This window comes from Esox lucius, chromosome 8, assembly GCF_011004845.1.
Source record: "Esox lucius isolate fEsoLuc1 chromosome 8, fEsoLuc1.pri, whole genome shotgun sequence".
Taxonomy (NCBI): domain Eukaryota; kingdom Metazoa; phylum Chordata; class Actinopteri; order Esociformes; family Esocidae; genus Esox; species Esox lucius.
Genome location: NC_047576.1, coordinates 32,637,895 through 32,646,853, shown reverse-complemented (window position 1 = coordinate 32,646,853; position 8,959 = coordinate 32,637,895).

Genomic DNA, 8,959 nt, shown 5'->3' with positions numbered 1-8,959 from the left:
CACAAAGGTCACTGACACTCTAAGCAGAGGTCAGTGTCAACAAAAGCGCTGTTTTAAGGGACAGCATCCTCAACAGTATCTGATCAATCGGTTCGAATGGCGCGTTGCACAGCGCCTCCAGAACCAAAGCCAAATCCCACTGTGGCAACATCCGCTGAGCCACCGGCGGGAGACTGGCCAGAAAACGTTTCACCAAGGGATGACTAAAGACAGACAATCCATTGAACCCTTCATGACACGCCGAGATCTCACACACGTACACCATGAGCATGCCAGGGGATCTTTGCTGCTCAAACAGACGCCACAGGAACGACAGGACACTGCCCACGTCACAACAGAGGGGGTCAACCCCCGCGTCCTCACACCAGTGGGCAAAGATCCTCCAGCATAGCTAGCCGACGTGGAGGCAGCCCTCGCACCCTGAATGGTCGCGACTATCTCCTCAGTCAGTCCTCGCCCCAACAGCCTGGCCCTCTCAGGAGCCAGGCCCATAGCGGCTGACCCAGCACAGGGAACGCTCCGATTCAGCCGTTCACCTGTGTCAACGCCCTGTGGCGGTAAGTGATCGGCCACAGCGTTCCCACCGCCATCTGGGCCGCCACCGCAAACCACAGGGCACCCGGGCGAAAAGGGGCGATCAGGATGAGCGACAACACCCGAGACATGACAGGGAGAATGCACTGTAGAGGGGGAAACGCGTACAGCAATACTCTCGGCCACGGCTGGGGATCCAACGTGTACACGCCCAACGGTGGCCTGTCCTGGGCAGGGACTGAGGGCAGGTAGACCGTTCACTAAACATACCCGGTCATGCAACAACCGTCTGCAATGAAGGCTCAGTCACTGGTCGAGCCGCATCCGGTTCCGGTTCGCCCGCAGACCTGGCACGGCGATGCTGAGGAGGGCGACGCAGCCGAGCCCCAGGTCTTTGCAAACCCGAAGCCTCAGGGGGGGCAGCGGGCGCCGAAAGAGGAAGTAGAGACTGGCAGGAGGGGACTCAGCCGGATACGCTCATTCCTGTCCTTTTTCTTGGGCACCAGGGCCTCCATGACCGCAGCGCCAAAGAGCGCGTCCTCCTGCAGCGGAGCATTGAGGAAGGTTATTTTCTCTGGCTCCTTCAGGGAGGTGAGCGCCAGCCACAGGTGCCTGACCTGCACCCAGCCGGTCGAGAGGGAGTTGGCCGCCGAAGCCCACACCACCTCACTCACCTCAGCCGGAGACAACGCGGTGCGACCATCGGTCATCCCGGCCACAGCCACCGCCAAGAGGCCCACGTTGTTGCAGGACGCCAGGGACTGCACCAACAGGGCATACTGCTTCTCCGCCAGGCTGGCGGAGACAAGGTCCTTCGCGGACGGTAGGGTTGGGCACTTGTCACTCCAGGTGCTCAGGCCTGGGACCAGGGAAGTCGCCAGGCTGGCTTCAGAGGCAGAATGCCTCTACTCAAAGTCTCCAGCCTTCCCTCCACCGTGGTGAAGGCGAGGTGGGACTTAACCGTGCCCCGGGTTATGAAGGGGGCCCCCCACTTGCGCAGAGAAGGGACCTCCGGCGCCGCAGTCTGCGTTGGGCGGGGAACCTGCATCCAGCAGGCGGCTTTAAAGAGATCCTCCGCCTCCTCCGGCGCGGGCACCGAGATCGGAATGCGCAGGTGCCGGGCAGCAGCAGAGATGGCAGCAAAGATGACCTCCTTCACCGCCAGGGGTCAACGCTCTTGTCCTTCAGGGGGGCGACCTCATCCTCTGAAGAGGAAGAGTCCGAACAACTCTGCACCCGCTCAGTCGAGCAGGTGAGAATAGTTCCGGAGGTGGACGGAGCCGTGGCCGGGCCGGTCACCTCATCCTCTGACCCCGACTCCTGAAAGGAGTCCTCCTTAGAGAGGAGAGAGAGGATGAGAGGGACCTCCTCGGCAAAGTACACCAGCCTGTCCATCCTCACCCGCCAGGGCGCCGGACTAGCTGGGACCGCTCCAGGGGTCGAAGGTGGTGAAACCATCCTTGGCCTAGTGGAAATCACAGAAGATTGCATACTAAACTTTTCTTGTGAAGTGTGACAACCTCTTTTATAGCCATGGGGCAAATGGCAATGAGAGGTGTCATTTGCATATTAAAATTTTCAGTGACTGTCTATTGGCAGAGGGGTAAACCAATAGGAGTGAAACCCATTGCATTGTAACTATAATAGCAATCATTTTGGTTTAATATACTAATAAATAGCTTTTTTGTGTCTTAGCTATTGCCATATAAAATTCTTAACTGAAAATGAAATGATCACAGTTACCCAAACTTACCCCATCTTCACATCTATCTTTCTTCACCTCAATAAAATGGTGATCAACATTAGAATATTAGCTAACACCACACCATATCTTATTTTATGTTCTTGATTTCATACTCCTCCCTTTTTCTCCACCGAGACGCCACCCCTGAGATGATGCCACCTCCCCAGCAAAGTGGTTGGTCTTTTGAGTTTGATTACTCACTCACCTCCTCCTCTCCCACTTTAATTTATGTAAATAAAATGCCCACCTGGGCCCTAAACCTGTGCTCTGTGTCTATTCCCTGTGTATCTCCCTGTTACAATGTATAGACTAGATAGAGTATGTACAGCTCTGAAGAAAATTAAGAGACCACGGCAGCTTTTTCTTTCCTTTCCAAAGAAATCAAAAAGGGAAGTTTTCAGTGAAGAACAGAAGTGTTAAATTTGCAGTGGTCTCTTAATTTTAACCCTTCTGTTCCTCACTCATAACCTTTCTTTTCAACTTTTTTCCTTTTTGGAAAGGAAAGAAAAAGGTGCAGTGGTCTCTTAATTTTTTCCAGAGCTGTATACTGTGCCTACAGAAACTCTACACACCCACTTGAATCTTGTTGTGTTATGTTTAGTCAACTCCTCAGTTTCATATATTTAAACTAGGATGATTGTGAAAATTATTGTGTCTCTTGTACTTTCACACTAAAGACCAAACCAAATTTGTTTCACATTTTTAGGCAATCCTAATTTGCAATTCTTAAATGTGAAACATTTCATAAATTGGCAATTTGCATTTAATCTCAATCTGTTGAACTGTTCAAGCCAGAACCTTGCTTTTCTTCTATTCAACAGTTAACTAACATTTCTTCCATTAGGGCCCTAAGCTTGAGTGTTAAAGGAAGCCCCCGTAACTTTATTTGTAAAGTTCAAATCAAGTTTAAGATTGCTATTATAGGCAGATTTAAACAGTCATGATATTGCAGTATTGTATTTATTTTGTTTTTGTAATTACAGTCGTATTTGCATGATGATGTATTGGCACAATGATGTATTGGCACCCCTGCTGAAATTGAATGAATACAACACAAGCAAAGCCTATTGGTAAATAACAAGTTAAATAGTACTATTTTAACCGAACTATAGGGCTGGAGCGCTACATAGATAGAAAGATAAAGAGATATATCATCATACATATCTATCTATTGAAAAATAGATGATATTGTGATGGCTGTGTGGCAGTGCGTGCTCTCTCACTCTCCGGCGCTCCACCTAGCCGGTCTACTAACCGCCTGCTGGAGCAGATGGCAGCAGCGCACACAACACACCCTCACACTTGTTTTGAGTTAGTTATCATGATGTCTATTTAGGTTCCTCGTTTTCACCAGCACCTGACGGGTTATTGTGTGTATGTCAGTTTTGAGACCGTGTGGTGTCATAAGCTTTTCCATAAAGACAAGATACGTAAATCTTCGTATTAGTGTTGTTTTGTTACTTTCGTTTTTGCCTCTCCTTTACCCTCTCACCTCACAGGTATAGGTGGAAACATACACATGCATAAAGTAAATACATACATAGAAAATATTGAGCCTACCGCAAGGGAATTCAATTAACGTATATATTGCAGAGTGCAATTAGGAGGCATTAAGGTATGTTGGAGTTCCAGAATATACTGTAACGCCCATTAGTGCCTACCATTGGTATACCTGAATATATTGTGGTGCCCACTAGTGGTTACCACTGGTCAGTTTGTTGTTAACATCCATTGGTCAGTTCCCACCCTGGACTTCCTGGTTTTACACTATGTTCAACAACAGATATCATATAAATGACTGTAAAAGGGCATGTGGTTCAATAAACTTAGGTTACCATTTTGAAAAAGCGCTAAGGCATCCTCAAGTTTAGATATGGTAGTACAAAACATAAAAAGGAACTTGTTTTTGTATTAATACTTTAGATATGATAAAATACTTTTCATGTATTCTTGTCCAACTAAACAAAACTGTATTGCATAGCCTTAATGAAGTTAATTAAAGAACCAGTACAATGTACTGAGCCTTCTTTTGTTAGGATCCCCCAAGACCGGTTTAAGAGTCAATCAAATTAATTTTATAAAGCCCTTTTTACATTTTTACATCAGCAGTTGTCACAAAGTGCTTTTACAGATACCCAGTCTGAAAACCAAAAGAGCAAGCAACAATAATTAATGCACAGTGGCTATGAAAATCTCCCTAATAGAAACCAGACTTAGAAAGAAACCTAGAGAGGAACGTAACATTTTCGGCCACGTCAATGTTTTTTCATGATCAGAAGACAGGCTTGTCAATAAATGCAAGTGGGCTGTGATGGGAGTCCTTCAACAGATTCCAAGTCCGCTGCATAACCAGATGGACAAGGAAAGGGACAATCAGGTGTGGATCTGGGCAGTTGCCACAGGAATCATGAGGTAACTTTAGTCTGAAATATTGGTTAATTGTATTAGTTCAGGATTAATATTGATGACCCTTGAAATTATCTAGGAACGTATAAAACTAAAGGTGATCAATTTCAAAAGTTTGAAGTGTCTCCTAACATGTTTTAAATGTTTTGGCTAGAGTCAAAATTGACCCAGTGGTGAAGAACAGTAGTTGAGAATGTTACTGAGTGCAGTTTTACTACACGTTAACACATCAACAAACATGCAAACACACTTGCAGAAATATGCACAATGGTCAGTTTTTTTTTTGAGTAGATCTTGCTTGGTTATTTAGGGGGAGAAACTGTCATTGACAGTGCCTCCTAAGACCCTTGGTCATGCCTAAAACAGGTTTTCACCAGCTGGCTTTCCAGTGTTGAACTGCATATATCAAGTGTAACTCCTTCTCACAATTTTGTTATTCAATACCAAGTCACCAGTCTTTCACCCCCTACCATATTCAAAGAAGACAGTCTTCCCAGAATCCCTGCCTTTGCAAATAGTCATAGCTTTTTGTGCAGACACAACAGATCCTGCTCCGACTCCCTGCCTGAAGCTTTATCCAGCCCAAGGAGTAAGAAAAAAAGAGGTGCCAGGACGAGGTGCCATAAATACAAAAAATGTGCATCAATCACTCTCATACAAAAGACTATTACTATTATTATTACTAATAAAATAACTATTAATTTATCATTTTAATTAAATGTTCAGATCATTCTTTGCTGTTTTCTGAGATTCAAAATTCAATAAAATGCCATTTACACTCAAAAACTCCTCCTTCACTTGGTTAGATACTAGTGATTCCAGAATTTTTGCTAACACAGATAGCTTAAAATAGTGATAGCCTATAGTTATTTAGATTAGATGGTCCACCTCCTTTACAGTGGAATAGCAAGGGCATATTTACAAATGCTAGGAATTTCATTATGCTGAAGGTTAAAATATATTTAAGTGATTCCGCTACAAAGTCTGCTGCAAGCTTCAATAATATGGACTCAGGTTGTCCGGACCAGCAGACTTGTTGTGGTTAATGCCTTTTTAGGCTTTATGTATGGCAGAAACAGCATGAGGGGAAAACCAAAATCTCTGGTCACTTCTTACTTCAAAATCAAACAACTCACAGCTATTTGGATTAGATGTACTGTAGTCTCCAATGAAGAACCAGATTAAATAAAATTATCATTATAAAAAGTTTTGATAGCTCCTCTAAGGACTATCTCTAACTTCTACTAGAATTCCTTAGACGTTTTATTCATGAGCCAACAGCCCACACTTCTCTCAAACACGTTTAGATACCTTTTCAGAGTACCAGGGATTATTTCTACCTTTTACTCTATATCTTCTCACATTAGCATGTTTATTGGATATGTTCATGAAATTGTCATAAGAAAAATGTAAACAGTGAAATAAATTAAGTGAGATTAACAGTTTTTATGCAGCCATTAAGTGTTTACTTACACAGAAACAATTGAGTAAACAATCTTACATATTGGGTTCTGATTAGCTATGACAAATTATAAAGTAGAGTTCAGTAGGTAGAGCATAACTGGGGGAGAGTTCCAAAATATACACGCCCACAAGTCTCCCTGGACAACAGTAAATTACTTAAATAAAAATGTAATGAAACATGGGTCATTCCTCAACAATCAAATTGATATTTAATAAGCAAAATTAAATAGTTATACAAATAATCATAACCAATTACAACATAAAATATATAAAGTTATCAAAAACAATTAGGTACTATTGTTTTATTGAGATTGAAAAAAAATCCACAATAGCTGCATAATCCACCAGTCATTTGTTAATAAAACAGGGACAGTTGTGCAGTCTTGTGTTTGATCATTGCACAGCCACAGGATCTATGCCAGACTTTACTATAGTAATGTCAGGGATAGACAGAAGTTTAGTTTCCCAAGCGGGCACTGGGAGCTGGCATTATCGGATTGGCTGGGGAGGGAAGAAGCCAGGGATAAAGAGAGGGTGGGGAGAGGATGACAGGTGAGTTTTGGAGGATATCAATATGGGTTTCGACACTACCTGGGGAGCTCTATGGAGGTGATAGGGGTTGTTTGTCTGCCGTGAAATACTCTGTACGTTGAGTCAATTTTTAACGCAAATTGTCCCATAGACAAGGGAAAAGGAGATATCACTAAATGGGAAAGGCACAGAGACTGTAGATTATTTTCAGTAAAGAAGTAAAGCTTTATTCAAGATTTGCAAACCTGGAGCAGTTAACAACAATCAACAGAGTCAGGTCAAAAGCTCACCGTTGAAGGTTGAGCTCAGGCCTATATACATTCAGTAGAGCCCAAAGTGTCCCCCTCCTTTGCATGGTTAGTCTACATGTCTTTGGCTTAGAAAGATAACAAGATGTTTACAGCCCTTGAGAAGTTTAACCAAAACTATAGTTATCTGTTGTAGGCACATCCTGTACAAGTGAGCAGAGCCAAAACACATAATGGCCTTGTTTGGCTTTACTGATAGGATACCCCACATTTCAGTAGCAAAGACAGATCAGGTTAACTGGGAGGATGCTGGCCCCTGGCTGGAAACTGTGCTACATATGAATCATTGGATTCTCCCCCACATTGCATGTTTGGTGTGTTCCATTCTATTGGGCTGTCCCGGCCCAGCAGGGTGTTGATGGTGTTGACAGATCTATGCCTCTGTTGCAGATGGTCACATTGCCAGTTGTTGATTCCCCGCTGCTTCAGGGCCTCCTGATACACTGTGGGCTAAAGATACGTTTGATATTGAACAAATGAAGGCGTTCAGCCTCTCAGTCACACCGAAATCCACGTTCAGGCCCAGTGGGGCCCAGTACCCTCCTAGTAAGGAAGCTGAAGAAGGGATTGCTATTATTAATGATTCCCTGGTAGGGAGGGGTGCCATTAAACTCTGCCCTGATTCTCCATGTAACACTGCCATCCTTCCTGTTCGTAAAGCTAATGGGGATTGGTCGATTTGTTCAAGATCGTAGACCTGTTAATGAAGTAATACATGCTCGTTCCCCTGTCGTTCCCAACCCTGTCACTGTCTTATCTGATGTTCCACCCACCGCAAATTGGTTCTCAGTTATTGATTTGGCTAATGCATTTTTCAGTATTCAGTATTCCAGAACAGCCTGCTAAATTGGAAAGGCACTGAGACTGAAGATTATTTTCACAAGAAAAGCTTTATTCAAAAGTTGCAAACCTGGAGCAGTTATCAACACTTTTAGCAGAGTCAGTTCAAAATATCTCTGTAGAAGGTTGAGCTCAGGTCTATATACATTCAGTAGAGCCCACTGTGTCCCCCTCCTATGCATTGTGATGATTATAACTGACAACTAATGAAAATCCCAAATTCAGTATCTCCGATTTATACATAATTTTTTTAGAAATGTTGGCCAACTGAAAAGTATGAACATGAAAAGTATGAGCATGTACAGCACTCAATACTTAGTTGGGGCTCCTTTTGCCTGAATTACTGCAGCAATGCGGCGTGGCATGGAGTCGATCAGTCTGTGGCACTGCTCAGGTGTTATGAGAGCCCAGGTTGCTCTGATAGTGGCCTTCAGTTTTTCTGCATTGTTGGGTCTGGCGTATAATACCCCATAGATTTTCTATAGGGTTAAGGTCAGGCGAGTTTGCTAGCCAATTAAGAACAGGGATACCATGGTCCTTAAACCAGGTACTGTTAGCTTTGGCACTGTGTGCAGGTGCCAAGTCCTGTTGGAAAATGAAATCTGCATCTCCATAAAGTTGGTCAGCAGCAGGAAGCATGAAGTGCTTTAAAACTTCCTGGTTGACGGCTGCGTTGACCTTGGACCTCAGAAAATACAGTGGACCAACACCAGCAGATGACATAGCACCCCAAACCATCACTGACTGGGGAAACTTTACACTGGACTTCAAGCAACGTGAATTCTGTACCTCTCCTCTCTTCCTCCAGACTCTGGGACCTTGATTTCCAAAGGTAATGTTAAATTTACTTTAATCAGAGAACATAACTCAGCAGCAGTCCAGCCCTTTTTGTCTTTAGCCCAGGCGAGACGCTTCTGACGCTGTGTCTTGTTCAAGAGTTGCTTGACACAAGGAATGCGACAGCTGAAACCCATGTATTGCATACGTCTGTGCGTGGTGGTTCTTGAAGCACTGAGTCCAGCTGTAGTCCACTCTTTGTGAATCTCCCCCACATTTTTGAATGGGTTTTGTTTCACAATCCTCTCCAGGGTGCGGTTATCCCTATTGCTTGTACACTTTTTTTACCACATCT